Raw genomic sequence first — 23984 nt, forward strand, 5'->3', positions numbered from 1 at the left:
TTTGAGAGGACAGGGGTGTTGTGAATACCCTAAGATATATAGGGGCAGTTACGTGTGTGTCGGGTGTGTTCCCCATTCCCCCTCTCCAATGTGATTGGACAAAAAGCAACGTGTGTATTGGCTGTGGTCTCCCACTAGAAGTACACGAAATCAGTGCAATGGTCAAAATGCCATGTGAGCATACCTATCACCTAATCTGGTTTGTTGTTCCATGCTCCCTGGGGACCGAATGTAGAGCTTCCACCTACCAACAGATGATACTAGTTGAATGGTGTGGCAAGGTCATAGGGCAAGGACCCCCAATCACAGAGAGTTCTAGTAAGATAATGTTAAGGAACAATTATCCAGCCTTGATTCCTACACTAGCCCTGTGTATTCTAGTTAGCATAGAAGGTATGCATGTTAGTTTAGTGGGTATGGTGTCTAGCATATTGTGTATGGTAGTTGTCAAACCTAGTTATGCTAGTTAGCATATAATGTATGCTAGTTATCTTAGTGGGTATGGTGTCTAGCATATTGTGTATGGTAGTTGTCAAACCTAGTTATGCTAGTTAGCATACTATGAGATATAGCTAGCATACATTGTCATGGTGGTAAGCATAATGTGTATGCTAGTTACAACACATAGGAATCCTGGCCAACATATTGTGAATACTAGTTGGCATTTTTTGTATGCTAGTTAGCATACTGTGTATGCTGATAAGCATACCTTCTATGCTAGTTAACAAACTATGCATGCTAACTAGCATAGAGAGTTTCCCAGTTAGACACAAAGTATGCTAATCAGCATGTTAAATAAGATAATTAGTGCACAGTGCACTAAGTAGCAAACAAGGTATGCTAATAAGCATACCCTGTATGTTAGTTAGCACACACAGTGTGCTAACTAACATAGAGGGTATGATAATTAGCATATTTAATATGTTAATTATCATACAGGGTATGCTTATTATGATAATATGCTAACTAACATACAGGGTATGATAATTAGCATATTTAATATGTTAATTAGCATACTTTTTATGCTAATTATAACACTGTATGATGGCTAGCATGCAAGTATGCTAATTAGGAAAAAGGTATGCTATTTAGCATTAATAAGCATACCTTTTCTTATAGTTATCATACTTGCATGCTATCCATCATACACAATGTTCTAATTAGCATACCTTGTTAGCTAGTTAAGACACATTCCTACACACAATGTTCTAATTAGCATAAAAAGTATGCTAATCAGTATATTATATATGCTAATTAGCATACCTTGTTAGCCATGTGTGCTAACTAGCGATGAAGGTATGCTAATTATCATATATAATATTCTAATTAACATAATTTTTATGCTAATTAGAACATTTAGTATGATGGCTAGCATGCATGTATGATAACTATAAAAAAAGGTATGATAATTAGCATACTCAGTATGCTAGCTAGCATTTTGTGCATGCTAACAAGCATTCAAATTTTAGCTAGAATACCTTCTTTGCTAGCTAGCATAATATGTATGCTTGCTAGCATAACTATATGCTAGTTAGAATACATTTTTGAGCTAGATATCATAATTTGTATGCTAGTTAGCATACATCTTTGCTAGTTATCGTAATGTGTATATTAGTTAGCATGCACAATATGCTAACAAGCAAAAATGGTATGCTAATTAGCAGAGATGTTATGTTTATTAGCATCACTTATCCTCTAGTTGGCATACCGTCTATGCTAGCATACATTGTATGCTAATTAGCATACCATTTATGCTAATTAACATAGCATGTATGCTAATTAGCACACCACACAATTTTTGCCTATTAATATTTTATATACGCTAATTACCATACATTCTATGCTAGTTAGCATACACACTATATTCACACTTCCTTCTTAGCATATTTTGTATGCTAGTTAGCATATTGGTCATGGTGGTTAGTACACTTTGTATACTAGTTAACATAGTTAGCATAGACAATATGAATGTCTACAGGATATAGATGCCTACCATACATCGAATGCTACTTGTCACACTATGCATACATGCAATCATAATGATATCGATGAAAATTAATGGGTGAATGGAATACACAGGTATCAATGATGCAGGATGCGAACCTAACAAGAGACCTGCCAATCAAAGGAAACAAGAGAAGCTTTGTAATGATGAATTAGATGAGCTGGATAAACAGCATGAAAGGGCAAATGTAATGCCACAGCATGCAACAATGCACGAGGCTGCTGCAGATGGTAAAGAAACTAATGATGATGACGATGATTTTATCATGATTACTCATCCCAAACCCAAGCCCCCTACAACTGATCAAACAAGCATCTTAGAGGAAATAGTTAAGAGTGTGCAAGAGGAAGGTAGGAATTCTCAAGAGGAAGGTTTCAGGACTGACAGTGGGCTGATTGCGCAAAAGGAAGGTAGGAATGCTCAAGAGGAAGGTTTCAGGACTGACAGTGGGCTGATTGCGCAAGACACAGGTGATGACAGCCCCCTACAAGGTTTTGTAAACAAAGTGAAATTAAAGAGAAAAGGTGGCCTGGAAGAGATTCTGGAAGAACCTGGGGACGAGAAATGTGCAGCCCCTCTGAGCACCCTGGATGACATAAAGGAACGCACCAGAGGTGAAAAGAAATCCATTCGCTCACGTGATTGCAAGAAATTATGTTGAATTTGTTCCCTATTGTGTCCAAGTGATGTAGCGTTAGCAAGATCCACACCCTGTGGCATGTATCTCTCTAGATATTCACAATGTAAAAACTCTTTGAAATATTATTTATTGTGCAACAGTCCAGTAGTTTTTGCTTGTTCTTTATGATGTCTTTATTTGATAGCATTTCCATGTCACAGGGCAAGAGAATTTGCACCTAGTTACCCTGCATGATTTGAATTATGCCATTGCATGCAAAACCATACAAAAGCGGCGTATTGCCAAGGCTAGACAGCTACAAAAAGAAAAATCCGAGATTGAGAAGCACCTGGCTAGCTATCTTAAACGCTTAACAAAACTAAATGAGTACTTCAGTTATGTTCATCCCTCGGGGGAAGTTATTTTTACTGAGTGGTATGCAGTACCAGACCCAATATCGTGCCATAGCCATTGCCAGAAGAGGGACGCGCTTTGGTTGTTGATTTAAATGGCCTGCTTGTTCAAGTTGTAGATCCAATGCAAGGTGACATTCCCCCTAAACATGCATGGGAAATGATAAAGTACAATGTACAAGATAGGAGGTTGGTATTTTGTCGCAAAGATAGCCACAAATTTTTGGATTGGTGCCTCCGTTTTTTCCATGTGTATATATGGAGCACCAGCATGGCACCTAAAGTGAATGCAATATTAGAAACAATATTCAAAGAGCAGCGGGATAAGCTGAGAGGTGTTTTTACACAGGGTCATTGTAGTGGCCAGCCTTGCAAATAAATAATAAGCATGTATTCTTGAACGATTTGAGATTGTTTTGGAAGAGCTGCAACTCTGGGCCTTAAAATAGTCTAATTATTGATGATAGTATGTACAAAGTGTGCCACAACCCTGAAAGAAGTTGTCTTGTTACTCCCAAGATAGAGGACCAGACCAAAGAACAACGACAAAACTTCCTGATAAATACTTTGAGCAGCTGGTTGTTCCTATAGCTACAATAAGAGGATTGTGAAGCGTATACAGCTGAAAATGCGTTTGATACTGCCCCATATTTTTTTTCACATCAAGTGATCAAGAGGCAGGAACTAGAAATGCACCACCACAATGTGGCCCAGCGTAATGAATCCATGCGTAGGAGACAAAGGGAGACTGATGAAGAAGCTGAAAGACATAAGAGAGAGAGGCTACAGAGGGAAAAACTAGAGAAGCAACAGCAGAAAGAGAGTTGCAAGAAGAAGAAAGAGAGCAAGACCTAAAAGCTCAGCAAGAAGAAGAAAGAGAGAAAGACCTCAAAGCTCAGCAACAAACAAAGAAGCAAACTGACACTGGGCAAAAGCGAGTGTACAAGCGCGCTAAACCACAATCTTATCCAGAGTAGGAGGCTCTATGCAGTTTCGTAACATTATGAGGGAAATTTGTAAATTGCCTTTCCAATGTTTGTAACTATTCCAACATTCACTTCAGATAGTAATGATCAGATCCTATACTATTCTTGTTTTGAAGACAATACTATGTGTACTATTGGTGTCTTGTAAACATTGAATTTTTATACATGTTTGTTGGAAAATCAGCAAAGATATGCTAATTAGCATAATGTTTATGCTAGCTAGCAGACTGTTTATGCTAACACAACCAAAACAGTATGCTAATTAGAATACATTCTAATTAGCATACTGTGCATTTTTATTGTTGCTAACTTCCACTCAGAGCATACCATAGTATGCTAATTAGCATATATATTATATAGGAAGATGCCATATTTTCTCCTTGAAACCAACAATGGTATGTTAATCAGTATACTGTCTATGCCAACTGTCATAAACAATATGCTAATTAACATGCATGGTATGCTAATTAGCATTCCTTCAATTAGCATATTATGTATTTTTGCTTTTTCTAACTTCCACTCACAACATAGTATGCTAATTAGCATACAAAGTATATAGAAAGGTGCCATCCCTTCTTGAAACCAGCATAGAGTATGCTAATTAGCATACATGATATGCTTATTGGCATACATGGTATACAAAGAGCTGTTATCTCTTCTCCTTGAAACCAAAGAACCTATGCTAATTGGCATACTGTTTATGACAATTAACTATGCTAATTAGCATACCCACAGAATGAGGATTGGCATAAACAGTATGCTAATTAGCATACATAGGATGGAGAGACCTGTCATCTCTTCTCCTTAAAATCAGCAAAGATATGCTTATTAGCATATTGTTTATGCCAACTAGCAAAAACAGTATGTTTATTAGCATACAATGTATGCTAATTAGCATACCTTCAATTAGCATACTGTGTATTTTTGTTTGTGCTAACTTCCACTCATAGCATAGTATGCTAATTAGACCACACAATATACAGAAAGCTGTCATCTCTTCTCCTTAAAACCAGCAAAGGTATTCCAATTAGCATACTATTTCTGCCAACTGGCATAAACAACGTGCTAATTAGAATACAGAGAGAACTGAAAGCTGCCATCTCTTCTCCTTGAAACCAGCAAAGGTATGCTAATTAGCATACACAATATACAAAAAGTGGCCATCTCTTCTTCCTTAAACCAGCAAGGGTATGCCAACTACCATAAAGAGTAATTAGCATACTGTTTATGCCAGTTGGCACAAACAGTATGCTAATTAGCATTCCACTCACAACATAGTATACTAATCACCATACACACTATACAGAAAGCTTCCATCTCTTCTCCTTGAGAACCAACAAAGTTATGCTAATTAGCAAACTATTTGTGCTAACTAGAATATATAAGTTTATGCTAATCAACATATATAGTATGCTAATTAGCAAAGTATACAAGAATCTGCCATCTCTTCTCCTTTAAAACCAGCAAAAGGTATGCTAATTAGAACATTTTTTGTGCTAACTAGCATTAACAGTATGCTAACTAGCATACCCACATAACAAAATTAGAACACAATGAGACAGGTTGTACAAATAATCTCTCTTAAATTGAGACCCCTCTGTGATAGACACCAAACCCATGTATACACAAAGCACACAAGAGACATAAGAGACCGAAGATACCAAAGTTTTTGATAAAACTGCATTATCTCCGAGCAAGAAGTATATTGAAGATGTAGTGATTACAACTTAAAAGCTAAAGGGCATGCTATTATAGATTGCTTCATAGGATTTTGGGTTGATTGTGTACACCTGTCGTCTCCTTGGGTATTTTGATACATCATATCAGATGTGAAAGTATGTGGATGATGGGCTGCTTATGGTCTAGCTTGAAGGTGTATGCATCCAATTGCTGATAATACAAACCTTGCGCAACATATGAGCCTCTATCCAATTGCATTGCCCCACTCATCGAGTTACCCCTTCTCCACCTTCTCCTTTGCTGCAACACACTTGACTAGGTAGAAATCCACATCCTCGACGTTGGTCAAAGCATCTAGATTTATAGCAAATATGTCGCCAGCACATAAAGCTCTAATCAACACATCATGATGACCTTCATATGTGAAGTCATCATAGGCAGCTTCTTCATCTTTCAAATCTGACACAGCCTCATCAGGTAATGGCAGTAGAGTATGATAACCCCAAGGATGCACGTGAGCTTTATTGACGCAGCGATTCCATCTTCGGTGCATGCATTCATCAAAGAAGCATGCCGATGCTCTTTTTGCAAGGGCAGTTGGATCCCCAGGGTTGTGGCCACAAAAATCATGTAGAGAGCGAGTTTTGTCCATAGTGGCACAATTCCACATCACCTCCTTGTTCACTTCCCCCTCCTTAACCTCCCAGAACACATGGGCACATTCCCTTTCTTTTGAAGGATAGTGTGAAGGTGCTCCCTGTGATGACAAGTTGGCTTGGCAATAAGCAACCACATCAGCTGCAAACCACAAAATAGCTCCATTAGATTTTAGTTGTTCATGTGTCAAGGTTCTTTTCACAATTACTCCTGCACCATCATGCTCTCCCTTGCCGTGCCCTGATCCAAAGAAGAATCGGCTCATCCATTAGAAAGAGGATGGGGTCTAGGAGGGCCTCTTTATTTCCCATGAGCTTATGGAGGTGATTAGCATTTTGAAGAATAGGTGTATGCCATGTGTGCAAGAATGGTGGGTGTGTAAGAGATGTGTAAGTGGGGTCGAAGGATGCACTTTTGTCCCAAAAAAGGAGGTGGGAAAATTTATTATTTTTGGCCCTCCATAACTTCCAAGGCAAAAGGCCTAGCTCCCTTGAACTGTGAGGCCGTACCATCAGAACACACCAAATGTTTCTTAGGAGTGACACCCTCTTACTGTAACCAATCATGGTGTAGCATGAAGCAGTGTTGCATGAACAGCGTGTCATGCACCTTATCATCTGATATAAAGAAGTGGATGGTTTTGACTACCTCTCTTGCCCTGCGGTAGTATGTTATGTGTACAAAAATGGTTACTCTACTAGAGTGCCAATGCATTGACCGAATCTCATTTTGTTCCTTGAAGGCATAATTCTCTGCAAAATCAACAACTGACACGACGACATCGTCCAGAAATCGAAGAAGGAAATCCTTGAATTTTTGTCCTTGCCATCGAGCCACATAGTTATGAGTGATAAAGAGTTCCAACTTGGTCTTCAAGAGTTGAAGAAACTCCCAGCACTGCATTTCTTTGTGCAAAAAATATTTTCTTTTGTTACTATTTCCATGCTTGTCTTGAGCTTGTACATATGCAAATACTTTCACATTAATACTATTACGTGGCTTTGTTGTCTCCAAGCAGCATAATTCCAATGTATTCACTCCACATGTCAAACACTCTCCCATCAGGCATTCCTTTCTATGGAAACCTGCATCTGAGGGATTTGGACATAGAACATACTCCCACATATGTGTGACACCTTCAAACGTGTGATGTGAATCCAAGCAACCCTTGCTAATGTTCTCACCTGGGGCACAGATATCGCATATACAGTCACAACCTGCTCTATGCAGCCCAAAAGCATGAGAGCGCATGTGGTTTAGTGCGTCCTTCAAAAAAGACATTTGCACATGCTATTCGCAATAGCATGTGTATTTATCCTTCAGCCGCCTACAAAAGAATGGCTTCAACATCTCAAACATTCTCATTCCAATCTTGCAATCTAGATGTTTTTCCTTGAATCTACAAAAGAACTCAACCTTCAACATCCAAATGATGATCAGTATATTCAGATTGCTAACTAGGACATCCAGGAATTTCATGAAAACAAATCATAGTGACAATCAGCATCCTAATGTGCATGCAACAACGTATGTTAACTAGCATAAAGAGTGTTAGCTAGCATATATCTTGTGTTTACCAGGTAACTTTGTATGCTAGGTAGAGAACAAGGCATGCTAACTAGCACAAACCATATGATAACTAGCATACTCATTAGGACACCCATCATGTTGTTGAGCATACAAGGTGTTAACTAGAAAAAATTATGTTAATTAGCATACATCTTGTGTTGACTAGCTAGCTCTCTATGCTAGGTAGAACACAAGGCATGCTAACTAGCATACTCCATATGCTAACTAGCATACCCAGCCCAGCTCCTAGTTCTAACTAGCATAACCCTTGTCTTAAATATCATACCCATCATTGCTAGTGAGCATGCTAGTTGTTAACTAGGAGAAGTGGTGTTAACTTGCATACTTTTTGTTTTTATCAACTAACTTTGTATGCTATTTATAACTCAAGGCATGGTAACTAGCATACTCCATATTCTACCATATTCATGTGCTGATAAACTCCATGTTGTTAATTAGCCATAAACTAATTCTGCCATAAATGTATGCTAGTTAGCACATGGAGTTAATGGCAGAAAATGTTGTTAATTAGCATACATCTTGTGCTGACTAGCTAACTTTTTATGCTAGGTAGAACACAGCGCATTCTAACTAGCATACTCCTGATGCCAACCAGTATACTCCATATTCTTACTAGCATACCCAGCCGAACTGCTAGTTCTAACTAGCATAACCCTTGTCTTAAATAGCGTACCCCTCATGCTAGTGAGCATACTAGGTGTTAACTAGCATAAGTGGTGTTAACTTGAATACCTTTTGTGTTGACCAACTAACTCTCTGTGCTATTTATAACTAAATTCCTGCTAACTAGCATACTTTGTATGCTACGTAGCATAATCACTTTCTATTAGACAACATAGTTATCATGCAATTGGCATACTAGGTATATAACTAGCATACTAGGTTTGCTAAGTAGCATACCAGGTATGTTAATTAGCATACACATTGTGTTAACCAACTAGCTCTGTATGATATTTAGAGCCCAAGACATGCTAACTAGCATACTCCATATGCTAACCAACACAGTCCATATCCTAACTAGGAAAAGTCTATAGATCAGTATGCTATTGATCAGCATATACAAGTTACTAAGCACTAGAGATGCAATGCATAAGATGCATAAGTCATGGTACAAGTATTTGATTGATCACTTGAGGCTTGTCTAGGAGGTGCACTGGGTGTTCTATGTACCTTTTCTTCCCCATCCTCTTTTGACAAACATCCTTCTTATTCGGTGAAACGTGAGTCTCCACTTTCCAAAATGTGTAGACCAATTCCTTAATTTCAACTTTGATAGGGCTATGACGGTGTTGCTTGTGACATGCAACCAATAAAAACAATCGACCATCAACATCAGGTGTCGCCTGTTGTGATCTCGCCTTGTGCAAGGTCCAATGATTGACATTTAGGACCCTAGCAATTTTTGCAATAGGCATGTTTCCCTTTGAATTCAACATCATATGTAATGTTGCATTCTGTTGAGAGAGAAAGAGAGAGCACAGAAAAAGAACCCCAAAGTGTGTAGGATACACACATGAGATGATGTATATATAGAGGGGACCTGGGTTCCATATATAGAAAATCCATATATTGAGTAGCTTCACATATAAGCTCAAATAAGGGTCCCTAACTGTGGATGAAAAAACCCTTGAGGGATCAAGGGAAAAACCCACAGCTCTATATACACCCACCATTATATTATAAAAATCATTGAATATACAAATGTTCATGAGGAGCTACATCACTCCTTTTACAATGAATATTTTATGAGGAGCTACATCACTCCTTTTACAATGAATGTTTTATGAGGAGTTACATTACTCCTATCCTATCAAATACAATAATGAATACAAAGGTTCAATAAAGAGGTGTAAAGGCTATCGATTAGCTCGTAATCAGAGCTTGTCATCACTATCGCATCATCAAACATATCTTCATGTTGTCATCAATATGGCATCACCAAACATGTCTTTATAAATCTTTTATTGTCACCAAGTTTGTCTTCACGAAATCAATTCTTTGATCAATCCTACATAGATCATAGACTCAAAAAACATAGTCATGAAAATTATTACAATCGTTAGTGGAATAATTAAGGTCACAATGCCAAAAGAGATGGTTCGCGATGCCACTCTTTTCACGACATATATACGCACGACAACATATGTGGACATAAAGTATGAACATAAAAAGTACAAGATGCATGATACGTGATGCAAATGACATGTGTATATACTACATAAAATGATCTTTATAAACGCAGTGATATCAATGAGTATCATCAAAGTATTAACAAAATATCATCATTGTATCAATAAAAATAAAAAAATCATCATGGTATCAACGAAAAGCATCATGATATCACCGAGAATAATCATTGTATCAATGAAACAACATCACATGGTATCACCGAGAATAATCATGGTATCAACAAAACAACATCATGACATCACCGAGAATAATCATTGTATCAACGAAACAACATCATGGTGTCACTGAGAATAACCATGGTATCAAAGAAATAACATCATGGTATCACCGAGAATAACTATGGTATCAACGAAACAACACATGGTATCACCGAGAATAACCATGGCATCAACGAAATATCATAATGGTATCACCGATAATAACCATGATATAAACAAAACAACATCATGGTATCACCGAGAATAATGGAATCAACGAAATATCATTATGGGATCACTAAGAATAACCATAGTATCAACGAAATATCATCATGGTATCAACGAAAATCACCATGACCAAAGTACTAACAAAACATCATCATGATACTACCAAAATCACTATGGTATCAACGAGAGATTATCAATAAAATGATGTAAACTATATCTCTAGAAGAATTAATATACAAGAATCAATGAACGAGTATATCATATAACAAAAGATCATGTACCAACAGTAGCTCGATAGAATTTGGACGATAATCAACGGCTCGGCTGAATCGGAACGAAATGTAACTCGCTTCTGCAGAGCAAAGCTACATCAGTAACAAATATATGATTGATGAAGAAAAAATATACTTGAGAAGTTCTCAATTATGAAGAAAATCAAAAGCAAAAAGTAAGATTTTCTTTTCAAAGATATTTGTAGTACGAGAACGGTAACCCAAATTCGGTGTAGAATTTAGAGAAAGTTTCTTTTGCACAGTTGTACACCACATCGATTCCAATGGATCAAGCGAATAATTTCACAGCGATTCCAGTGCCTCCGAGGGCTATTTCTATAAAATCATTCTCAATTAAGAGAAAAATCGAAAACAAAAAATGAAAGTTGCTTTTCAGACATGTGCACAGTCCGCCAACGATAACTCAAAATCAGTGCAGAATTTGAAAGAACATTCTTCTGCAAAGTTTTAGACCACATGGATTCCGATGCCTCCAGAAACATAGTTTCTGCAAAAAAAAATTCAATCAGGAGAAAAATAAAAAATAAAAAGCGAAGTTGCATTTTAGGCATGTACGCAATCCACGAACGATAACTCAAAATCGATGCACAATTTGAAATAACTTTCTTTAGCAAAGTTGTAGACCACATCGATTCCATGCCTGGCATGGGTAGTTTTTGCGAAATCGTTGTCAATTAGCAAAAAAAAAAAAAAAAGCGAAAGTTGCTTTTCAGGTATGTACGCAGTCCGTGAACGATAACTCAAAATCAGTGCAGAATTTAAAAAAACTTTCTTCTGCAAAGTTGTAGACCACATTGATCGGGTGCCTTCGCGGGCTATTTCTGCAAGATCGTTCTCAATTAGGAGAAAAATCAAAAACAAAAACGTACTTCTCTGATATCATGTGGAGAGAGAAAGAGAGAGCACAGAAATAGAACCCCAAAGTGTGTAGAATACACACATGAGATTATGTATATATAGAGGGGACTTGGGTGCCATATATAAAGAATCCATATATTGAGTAGCTTCATATATAAGCTCAACACATTCTTCCAAAACAACTCCTCATTGGAACCTGACTGCTTGATGGTAGCCAGTGTACTGCGGACATTGGAGACAATTGCGGTCAGTACAGCAGCCTCCTCCTTGAAAGACTCATCATGGATTGCCTGAACATGCGGATGTTGAGCAACAATATTCCAGATTTCCTACTTTGCTTCTGTACTAAAACATTCAGTCCTACTCTTGAAAGCTCTCACAATCTCGGAGGAGATTCTTGTTTTCTCCTCATCGTTGAGGGCATGATGTTGTCGCTCAAATTTCATTTGTTTCTGTTCCCGTTGTTTCCTCTTTCTTACTGTCTCATGTTCCTTGATTACAAAAAGAGCTCGATCTTTGGAGTTGTAATTCATTGCCTATAGTGGCTCTCTTTTGCTTTTTCCTGAGAACTGTTGACGTGCATAATATGTTACTTACTTAAAATCACTTGAATGTATAACTGTCAACACTTGATGTTGTAATACACACATACTATGAAAAAATGCCCTCACAAAACTATAGATGTGACCAAAAAAACCAATGACTTCATTTGGAGTGGAAGGACTACACAAAAGATTTGCTTACCATCAGATTACTGTACGGCTCCATTTCTACCATTGGAGCTAGTGGCAATAATGTTGGCTGCTGGTTCTCCATTTATGTAGGTCTGTGTGAGAACGAGAGAAAGAGCTCATCTTTAGTAGTAGCTGAAAATAGAAGCACATGAGGGAAAATAAATTTTGTATGGAAAATTTGAAATTCAAAGGACTTGTCCATCCGTTTTCAGTATATGCTAACAAGCACAAGTAGCTAGCACTGTTCGGGACAACATATTCACTGACACGCTAACATGCTTCTACCCTTAGGCACATTGTGGTGGTTGGAAACTATTGCTACTAGCATGATTTTTTCGATGTGGTTTACATTAATATGGAATTAGATTTGGTTCTTCATGATGATGACATTGCTTATGTATTTGGAATTGATCTTGGATACTAGATGACAACTATGAAGACCGAGATACGCTGATACATCCGGATATGACATATATTGCTTATCCTAGTGGTATGGGATATTAAAATATTTGAAGAAGAAGCTCATTGATTCCATGCTTAAGAAGTCAACAAGGAAAAGCATGCTTCCGTTTGCTCTCCATGAGAAACTCTACTATGTACATGTAATTGGCGTTTATGATGAGTATCGACATTGATTCACATATGTAGTAGAAAATCTAACACCATCCATGCTGTATCAAATGGAGTGTAATTTTTCTCCACAAGAATGTAACCACTATCCATGGGCACACCATGTAACATCTTGTCCAAATTGACTTGCCTGGGACAAACATGAAGGAAGAGGATCAAGTTGGTACAATAGACACACCACTATACCCCCTCTAACTTCGGATCCAAAGATTTTTTTTCAAATTCACACATTGTGCTCATCAAATACAACCACCATGCCAAGTTTGCAAATCCCATACACTCACAAGATGTGGTACCCAAGATGACACACATATAAAGCATGAGCCATTTACAATAAGCACCATATCCCCCTCATTGTCTACACTAATCTCTCTCCAAATATAACTTGTATTTTGTATGGTCTCATACACATGAGACCATGAGAAGAAGTCATGTGCTTAACAATACCACTTTTGATTTTTCAATCTCTAAAACCAAGGAAAGTAAAATGCTCCTTCTACTCAAAAGGTATTTGATATTATAGGAACATGGCTCACTTCATCCAACCTTCAACTTTCCTTTAAACTCTCTAGCCAAAGCCTCAATTAATCGGAAGATTTCAATCTCACCTAGGGCATGAATTTCTCCTCCTAATTAAAAACCATCACACTAACTCCTCAATATAGTCGTCCACTTGTAATCAACGAAGGATAGAAACTCTAGTACAATGACCATAAATGGGACATTAAATAAATGGTTTTTCTACGAGGGAATGTTTTCCCCAACTGAAGTACATCGTGTTTCTTATGACGTGATAACTTTTTGGCTACCATATTCAAAAACATGCTTTTAAAACTACAAAGATTGGAAGGACGAAAAGGGATGTGCAAAGTGCATGATCGGCTCTCATTGGTGAAACAGGCAGATTCAAGTTTTTAGACTTGCTAAAAGATGGATTATACCCATTCCCTCCTCGGAATGGCTCCTCTTCTAACCTACTTTTCAACATAAAGTGCGAGGAACAATCTTGAAGGCACAGCCGACAAGCGACGAGAACCAATGGTAAGGAATAATTGCCTTTGGTTATTCTGAATTCCATGAGGATGGAGAATTGAAAAAGCCATGTTATACAAGTGGTCCGGTATGCAGACCTTCCTCAATTCAGAAGGCGAGTTGGCCATCATTTTTGTAGCCCAACTAAAAATGATAATCCAAGCCCTCGATTGCATGTGACCACCATATGTCTTAATCAGAAATTGCTCCTTGTTGTACGTTGGTGCAGCCAAAGTTGGTCCGAGCTAGAAAGTGGTCTATGCCAAGCAAGTGTTGCACGGAGGTGTAGTGCAGAAGGCTAGGGTAGGAACCAAGATCCTGGGCAGCCAAAGGGTAGTGGAAATGTATGTCTGAAGCGGTTTTTTAGGCCAAAAAAGATTCAAGGTGAGCCTAGATGAGATAGCAGGTACAGATGCTCGGAGTGACGAGTCACTGTTCAAGAATGTAGTGTTTGAGGTTCTCTAGAAGACGGTCCAGACGGCTCATCAAACGGAGCCCTCGTGCTCAAGCTATTGTAGTTCAAAGATAGGAGGTGTTGGAGATCCCCAACGAATAGGGCAGCTGGGGACAGGTTGCCCATGATAATGTTAGTGGATTACATGCATAGAGCTCGAGCGTACCTGTTCTCTTGGATTACCTATGCTCTGGTTAGCAAGTTATGATCAGTTGAAGATTTTTTGGGGGCCACGTTTGAGCCCACTTTATCGCATTGGAGGATGCACCATCTGGTGTTTTTTGGAGCTTGCTAGGTGTCTGGTGGATGATGGGCATTATGTGGAGCCAAAGTTAGAAGTTTGAGATTTGAAATGAAAGCCAAAGTCAGAAGTTTGAAATGAAAGCGGGGTGTTAGATGATTTTTTTTATTTTTGTGGCCTCGGATAGCGAGCTCAGAAGGATTGGAAGACGACGAGATTGGCACGGCCCTGGACCAACACGATGATGATCCGACACGGCTTTACGGCTTGGCCGTCAGGCATGGAAGCAATAAAAGGGAGCATGGGGAAGGTGGACCCAAAAAAAAGAAGTGTATGGAGGGTTTTTTTTGTTTTGGAAGATTTTCCATGCCTTGAGGCTTAATGAACCAGGCACTACCATGGAGATGTGGCCATGGCTTCTATGGAGCGCTGTGTCAACAGCGCCAGTGGTGCAGGGTGCAGGTTTTGGAGGAGGAGAGGCGGTGTAATCCGTGCGCTCACTGTGCGGTAACTTGTAGTTCTAATGTGGCGATGTCGGAGATAATGTGGTAGGCGCCCGTGCCCACGTCCATGAGAAAAATGTTTTTGAGGACAAAAGCCCCCCCCCCCCCCCCCCCCCCCCCCCCCCCCCCCCCCCGAGCGACATCGCTATTGTCTAGGGGAGGGGTTTCCGCGGTATTAGAGTGAGCAGGAGAGAGAGAGAGAGAGAGAGAGAGAGAGAGAGAGAGAGAGAGAGAGAGAGAGAGAGAGAGAGAGAGAGAGAGAGAGAGAGAGAGAGAGAGAGAGAGAGAGAGAGAGAGAGAGAGAGAGAGAGATCCCGAGGCGCGCCCAGTGAAAGGGGCAAGTGGGCCGTTTCAAAGCCGGCCGAGCAAGGGCAAGGCAAGGCAAAGGGCAAGATGGAAGCTGGGACAAAAGGGAAAAAGGGAGAGAGAAGAGGCAGGAGGGAACCGGACAGATGTGGTTAAGGGAGAAAAATCAAAGAGCAATGCAAAGTAGGCCTTCCCAAGGGTGGAAAAAATGAAGAAGAAATAATTTTATATAAAAAAGAAACCTAGGGTGCAATAGTGACATCACTAATGCCCCCCCCCCCCCCAAAGTGCAAAGAGAGCAGATAAAAAATGAAGCGGTTACCTCCTCCCAAAGATGCTAAAATAAGATGCCATATGGGCCAATGAGAGGGCAATTTCCAGAAATTGAAGGCCCCCCACTATAAAGGTCATTTCTAATCAAATTAGGGGCTATTTTGAGTGCCGTTTGGAGCCTGCAAAGTGGAGTTCTTTGACAAGCTAACCCCTTTGTAACTTTTTCTTGAAAATGGATGTCACGGCTAGGGACTTGCTACGCGCTGTGTGCGAGCCACAAAGGCTCCTAGCACACAGTCATACAACAGACAAGCTCACAAGGAAGAATGGTGTGTCACTCACCTTCCTGCGTAGTTGCGAATGAAGGATTCCCATGCCGCGAAGAAGAGGGAGACGCCGCTACGCCGCGCTCAACCGCCTCGCCGCCGTCGTGCAGCCGCAACGCTCGATCACACACACTCTCTCACACGTACACACACACACACAAGGAGATGGTGAAGGAGAAGGTGGAGATGGAGCAAGAGCGGCTTCTATTGCACAATGAGAGAATGAGTAAAAATTAGGTTTAGTGGCTTTTATATGAGCTCACCCCATTCACACTTGGGCGCCCATACTTAGCCAACTAACTCCTTGAATATTCCAGTTAGAGTGCGCCTCTCATCGATGATCACCCTTACCCTGTTTCTATTGGTCCGACAAGCCCGGTACCTGACTCTAAATAATACAACGTTTGTAGATCATAGGGTGTCCGTGTGCCATGAGGGTTAACATGCCCCCCTTCCTGATGTAGATTCCATCCTCGGAAGCTATCCAGTTGAAGTTCGTTCGTCGAGATGGAAGAGCAGTCGACATGGATGTGCGTAGCCTTCTTCAATTACTGCAAAATCAAACAATATTGCCACAGTAAGTGCATTCTCATATACAATTAAAAATCATATGCAATAGACAGACAAATTGATTGGTAACAGAATTTTAGACAATTTGTCAGCAATAAACATTAAATTGCAATATAATCAAATGCATAAACAGATGTAAAGGTAAAAAATTAAACAAGTCTGAGGTCGCTAATTTAACGGTCAAAAGGAACTAGAGCTCGACTATTAATACCATGGGTATCTTCTCAATTTTTTCTGGTCAATTAAGTTGTTTAATCACGAGAGCCAAGTATTTGATGTTCGAGGGCTGACTAGAGGCTATACCTAGAAGACCTTGAAGTTAAGCTACGATAAAAGGAATTTCTCATGAAATCATCGCCTAACTGATTACCTTTTCTTTGACCCCCCAAAGTCTTTTCACATTGATTCAATTTTGATATGTGTGCTTATTTTGTATGCCTTGGGTTTTTTGCTTTTCAAGGAAAAGCGCCCACACTGGGAACCTCTAGGGCTCTAGTACCATAGGCGATACATGTGAGTGAAGTACCAATTTAAGCAGGGATTTCTCTTCCAGCTTAAAATTTTACATTGTGGCACTTTGATTTTTTTGTTTGTTTATTTTCAGCATTTTATTTTTGTAACTTTGGGGGGTCATATAACATTGTTACCCTCCCCAGGCTCATCACATTAGTAAACTCCCTTTATAATACTTAAGCTAAAGGTCAATAGGGTTAAGCCCACTAGAAAGCCCTAGTACATTTCACACAATGCTGCTTAAATCGGATTAAGAACCTAAGTAACCATTGCTTATTAGGAAGGCATTCCCCATGGTATTAAGAGAAGATTTCTAATACCTAGCTTGGTCAAACTAGCTTAGTTGGACTGCTTGCTTTTTAAACCTAGACAAGTGATTATGACAAAACATTACATTGAATTAAATGTTTGATACTAAGCAAATGCGCTGAATATTATGCTACCAATCACAATCAAAGCAGACAAACATGGATGCAAAAAGATAAGGGCAATGTTAATGGACATAAAACTCCTGTTTGTGTTGATGGTCGCGCTTGATTTGAAGTGTGAATGAGAGAAAGGTTCCATGAAGGTCCAAATCCTATCAATAGCAACACGCTCCTGTACACACTAGGAAACAAAAGGAATACCTCTAGGAGGCACATTAGTGGGAAAAGGTACCAACACTTATTGAACACAACAAAAAACATAAGAAACCCTAACCTAATTATTTGCACTCCCCCTAAAGAGTCAAGGGAATAGGATATTGTAGAGGTTGGGGGGAAACCCTAAGCTTAAAACCCTATCCTCGTCGTCGAGATAAACAAAGTCATCATCCATGAGACCATATGTGCCATCCGTGTAGTCATGTAAATTTTCTTCTTCATCATAGGTGCCCATGTTTACTAAGAAGGTCACTAGACGCCTATAGTGATCTTGGTCAAAAGGGTAGGCTTGTGCAATGGGAGAAACGCTCTCTACTAAGTATGGATCAGACGTGGTCAAGAGACGTATAAGCCATTCTAACTCCTCAAAATTCCTCTCACATGCTAGCGTACCTATCAAATCCCATTCACATGCAAGCACTGGAAAGACCATGTGAAACATTTGTGAAAAGTAATGAGGGTACCTCTCACCCAAGGCAGGAGTGAATGACTCTAGCGTACTAGCCATATCTGTACACACAAAAAGATGATGGTTAGAGTGCAAATATTACAAGGGCCGTGTTCTTGTGCATAATTTGTTTTTATTATTTTGTGTTATGGCTCTTGCTCTTTTACTTTTTTATCTTGTTTTTGTGAGTATAAGGCTTTATATATACATTCCCTAAGATTGGAGATTGAGAGGTCAGGGAGGAAGGTTGAGAGGGAAGTAAGTGAATGACGGATGTCAGCAAACACTCCCCCCTTCCTTGGGTAGATCATACTTTTTGGAATGATTTCGTCACCTTTTGAAACCAATTTTTCCAAGTTATTATGGGTAAATGCTTTAACCAATAGTTTTCGATCACCCTATGTGTTTCATCTAGTTGCAAGGGTGGTAAGATACTCTCCCATGATTTTATTTGCAACATTGTTGGAGGTGGTGAATCTACAACGGGGGGTGCAAACTCTTTCTTGCTTTCATGGATATGTACAATGGTAGGTGGAGGTTGTGTCGAAGCTTCTATTTCCGTATAGGAACTACATGAAGAGCAAGAAGCTTCATTTGCTTTTCCTGTTCCTGAGCTAGGTGGAACAAATCGTTCTTTCTTTGGTACCCAAACTAGCTTTGGAGCAGGTGTGTCGCATTCCGTGATTTTTTCCTTTCCACGATTTTCAATTTGTTTTGGAGCCACAAGATTGGGTTTACATGGGTGAGGTGATAGGTAAGAGTACAATTTACGTTTGGACACCCAGATTTGATCATTTTCTTTATAGTATCCTTGGGCTTTTAATAGTTGTTTAGGAATCCAGCGCCACGTTTTCTTACATTTCTTAGAGCGAGTGGGACATTTCTTACGAGGCTTCCGTTTTTTAGCATCAGCCAGGGTTACTAAAGAAGCTTTAGGGACCCACTTGTATGCTTTCTTTGTTATATTAGGATGGTTCTTGTGTGTCTCAAGCTTTCTTTCCACTACATCAGTTGAAGATCTATAGAGTTGGGCTATGGGGACATATGGTTCAACCTCCTGGACATGCAATGTCTTGGGTTTTATTTCCTTAGGCAATATCTCAGGGACTATGGCTTGAGTGGTAGGGATAAGAGTTGGTTTTTGCGTTGTGACACCCCCAGTTCCCCAATCAATAGTGCATTTGGTGGCTATCATCCACGTGCGTCCTAGGTTTATATTACCCTCCATAGTTCCAGTAGGCATGACCAAAAAGTCTTGAGCTACAATTCCATTGTCATAACTGACAGAAGTGCGCCAGATTCCAAAAACCGTAGTTTTTTTCTTGTTGACACCAAGGGGTTACTGATAGCGGGAAAAAGAGCAGTGCAATCGGGTGGCCTCTGTACTCGTGCACACTCCACAAACCACGCCTCATGCAAACAAGCAAAGAACAAAACAAAGGGGGCACCACCCTAAATTAAGAGGTTTAGGGACTTCACACATAGTGCACATAGGCAAGTGAGACTTCTGGCATTATGATGGCATCAAAACATATGGCAAAACACATAGAAACGAAGCTTAGGGACCTTATGTAGCATATATACACAAGACATCAGCTTAACAATACAACGGAATCTGATCATACATAACAAGGATATAGAGAAGCAAGCCAAGGATGGCATAATCCCTTGTCAAAAACAATCAACCCAGCAAGTAGGTATGATCCTACTAGCAACACATCAATACCTCAGAGAATGATGGCGAGGATGGTGGCCATGGAGCATGAGAGAAGACTCCTTATTTAGGTTTTAGGGCTAGTAATGTAGCATACTAGAGGGGGAGAGAGAGAGGGAGAGAGAGTAGAGCTCCATCCATAGCTCCTCGTTGTGAGCAATGTCGTCATAGCTTCGTTGCTTGGTGAAGTGGGTGAAGTGTTGGTTTTGAGTGAGAGAAGGCCTCCTTATATAGGTTTCTGAGAGGGTTTAGGATTAGGGATAAACATGCTTAAATCTGCTGATTGGGGTTACTTTTTGCTTAGGGTGGTCAACAGATTGAGGTCACCTGATATGTCACCATCAAGATATTCTCTAGAGTGATGTGAGAGGGGAGGGTAAATGCTGAGTTTTTTGATTGTGACACATGGGGATAAGGCCTTGACCAGCATTTAAGAGCAGGTAAGGTGGCTGTTGAAACTGGAGGTTCTGCACATGTCGGGGGGGGACCTGCTGGGTCCTCTTGAATATCAAATTCTCAAAAAATCCTCAACCATGGCTTCTTTTGACATGTGTTCTTTGAAAAAATCAGCATGTCTCTTTTCAACTCAAAAGTCTTTATCCCTGTTGACTCACCTTTACCATAAGATTTTCTCCTTTTTCTCCTCCTATAACTGCATTGTTGATGCCCAATCACTGCTTCTAGTAACGGTGAACTGTTACCTACCAAATACTTATGGTGCAGTAAAAAATATTTACCATGGGTAAAAAAAGTTACTGTAGGTAAAAAGTGATTTGTATTTACCATGTAGGTGAAAAATATTTACTGTGGTAAAAAATATTCATTGTCGGTAAAAAAGTGAAAACGGAGTATGCTGTGCTGTGAGTCCACACGAACATCCTCGTGCAAAATTTTACGAGAAATTCACACCTAGAATGGGCTATTCTGTAAGATATAGGTTGTAGGCATGCATAAGAGCTCGTTCCCACGTATCTTCTGTCCATGGCACTTTTTACTCTTTGGTGCTTGTGAAGTAGATTTTTCTTCTCTTTCGAGATCCCTTGGACTAGAGTATCCTCATCTCCCCAACAACTGACTGTGCCTTTATTGCATCTTCAGAAGGGGTCCTAAAAACCATGCATCATTTACCATTCCATCCTTCTTGCGAAGCTACCCTAAGACTAGGAATGACAAACTCCCAAGGCATAACCGCTTCTTGGCCGTATACCATTTTGAATGGCGTACAATTAATAGCCACTTTATAAGCAGTACGATAAGCCCATAGAGTAGATGTCAACTTGAAATCCCAATCAGTGTGATGAGCTTCTACCGTCTTGGTTAAAATAGAGATTAGAGTCTTGTTGGTGCTCTCGGCTTGTCCATTAGCTTGTGGGTAATAAGGTGTAGACTTATGGTGGGATATCATAAAGGTCGTGGTAAGCTCTCTTATTACCTCATTTATAAAATGGGTACCATTATCACTAAAAATTTCGAAAGGGCAACCAAATCTTGGGATAATATTCTCAAAAAGAAACTTAGCTGTTGTCCTCGCGTAAGCTTTTTTTGTGAAGCCTTAGCTTCAGCCCACTTTGTTACATAGTCCGTAGCAACTAGAATATATCGAGATTGAGTGTTGCGAGATGCGGGACTAATTGAACCTACAAAGTCTAAGCCCCATTTTTCAAATGGTTGGGTTACTTTAATAGGATGTAAGGGCATTCTGTCTTTGCGCTCTATGGTCTTGTAACGTTGGCACTCATCACACCCTTTTGTAAAAAGTGATGCATCCTTAAATAAAGTTGGCCACCAATAGCCTGATTGCAGCACCTTTCTAGTAGTCAGGTCTCCTGAAAAATGTCCTCCTGCTATGCCCATATGTGCTTCTTGCAAGATATACAAATATTCATCCTCGCGGGCACAACGCCTAAGAATATCGTCCTTGCCTAGTCTATACAGAGTTCCGGAAATCAAACAATAGGGTTCACATTCTTTGACTAGCCTTCGAGTGATATCCTTACGAAGTTCCTTGGGTGGAAAACCATTAACTAAAAAGTTAACAATGTTCTCACTCCATTCAGGCATAGTCTCAACCACGAATAGGGAAGTATCGGGTAATTCATCATCAACTCCTGTAGGGGCTTCACCATTGGGTATGCGAAACAAATGATCAGCCATGACGTGCCTTTTACCGGGTCTCACTACAATCGTGAAATCAAACTCCAGAAGAATTAACAACCATCATGTGATTCTTCCTGTGGAGCATGGCTTGTTTACCAGATACAGCAATGCTTGATGATCCACATAAAATACAAACTTGTTTGCACGAAGGTAGTAGCGAAATTTCTTTACTGCATAAACCATTGCTAAACCTTCTCACTCTGTAGTGGTGTAGATCCTTTCAGCATCGTTCAATTGACGGCTTGCAAAGCTAATGGGATAGTCCAATTTATGTTCTGCTGGTTGAGTGAGAACACACCCAATAGCAAAGTTTGATGCATCAATATGCACATGGAAAATGACATCCTAGTTAGGTGTCCTTAAAATCGGAGCACTTGCTAGTGTTTTCTTCAATTGTTCATAGGCCTGGTCACACTCTTCAGTCCATTTAAATTCAATGAGAAGCTTGTACAAAGGACGTTCTATCTCAGCGAAAAATAAAATAAACCGTCGATAATAACCCACGTGTCCCATGAACCTTTGAACTCCCTTGTAATTGGTTGGTGGTGGTAACTCTAGAATCACTGTAATTTTGCTCTCATCGATTGAGATACCATTGTTAGATACTATATGCCCTAAAATAACTCCATGCTTGACCCAAAATTGGCATTTGAACGGGTTCAATGAGATACGATATAACCTACACTTTTCAAACACCTTCCGCAAACATGATAGATGTTCTTTCCAAGAAGAGTAAACACAAAGGTCGTCTAAGAAAGCTTCACAAAACTCTCTCAAATATTCTTTAAAAGCAGTGTTTATTAATCGTTGGAATGTAGCAAGGGCATTTGTTAAGCCAAAAGCCATCACACGAAATGCAAACACGCCAAATTCTGTGATGAAGGCAGTTTTGGCTTGGTCCTCTAGCGCTATCGTGATTTGGTTGTAGCCTGAGTACCCATCTAGAAAGCTATAAGCTTCCTTGACTGCAATGCTTTCGAGTACATGTTCGGAATATGGTAGGGGGTAATGGTCTCTTCTAGTAGCTGCACTAACTTTTTTGAGGTCCACGCATACCCTAAGTTTCCCATTCTTTTTTGGCACGATAACTATTGGAGACACCCATTCAGAGTGTTCAATAGGATATATGAACCCACATTTGATAAGCTTTTCTAGATCTTCTTGAATGATCTTTGCGTACTTAGGATTGATCGGGTAGGGTGTTTCTTGTACGGGCTTCGTAGTGCTAATCATAGGGATCGTATGTTGGACCACAGAAGGTGGAACACCTTTCATATCATGGTATGTCCAAGAGAATATGTCCTTGAATTCCTTGAGAAGCTCTTTGAGGACCGCCTCTTCAACTTCTGTGAGGTCTTGGGCAATAAAAATAGGTTTTGATTCTTCACCGGGGTCGGCTAATTCTATTTCTTTAACTATTTCCGGATCATCATAGATTCCATTATTCCCATCGATATGTATTCTTTGGGCTTTTGTGTACACAACCTTTGCTTCCCGTGTGGTGTAAGATTTGAAATGTTCTGGTGCAGGATGCCAGTCTGTGGATTCTGGTTGTGCTTTGGTCTGTGCTTCCATTTCTGCTTTCTTGTGTTGTCGAGCTAACTCTTGGTTTTGACGCCTCCTTGCAGTGCGGCTCAACTTTGGCTTGTCTATGATCTCAAATTGGGCTATGTCATGGGGTCGTGGTCTACACCACATAACATTTTGGAGATATTCACCCCAA

The sequence above is a fragment of the Adiantum capillus-veneris genome, chromosome 9 (genome assembly GCF_014529385.1).
Source record: "Adiantum capillus-veneris isolate H3 chromosome 9, ASM1452938v2, whole genome shotgun sequence".
Classification (NCBI taxonomy): Eukaryota; Viridiplantae; Streptophyta; class Polypodiopsida; order Polypodiales; family Pteridaceae; genus Adiantum; species Adiantum capillus-veneris.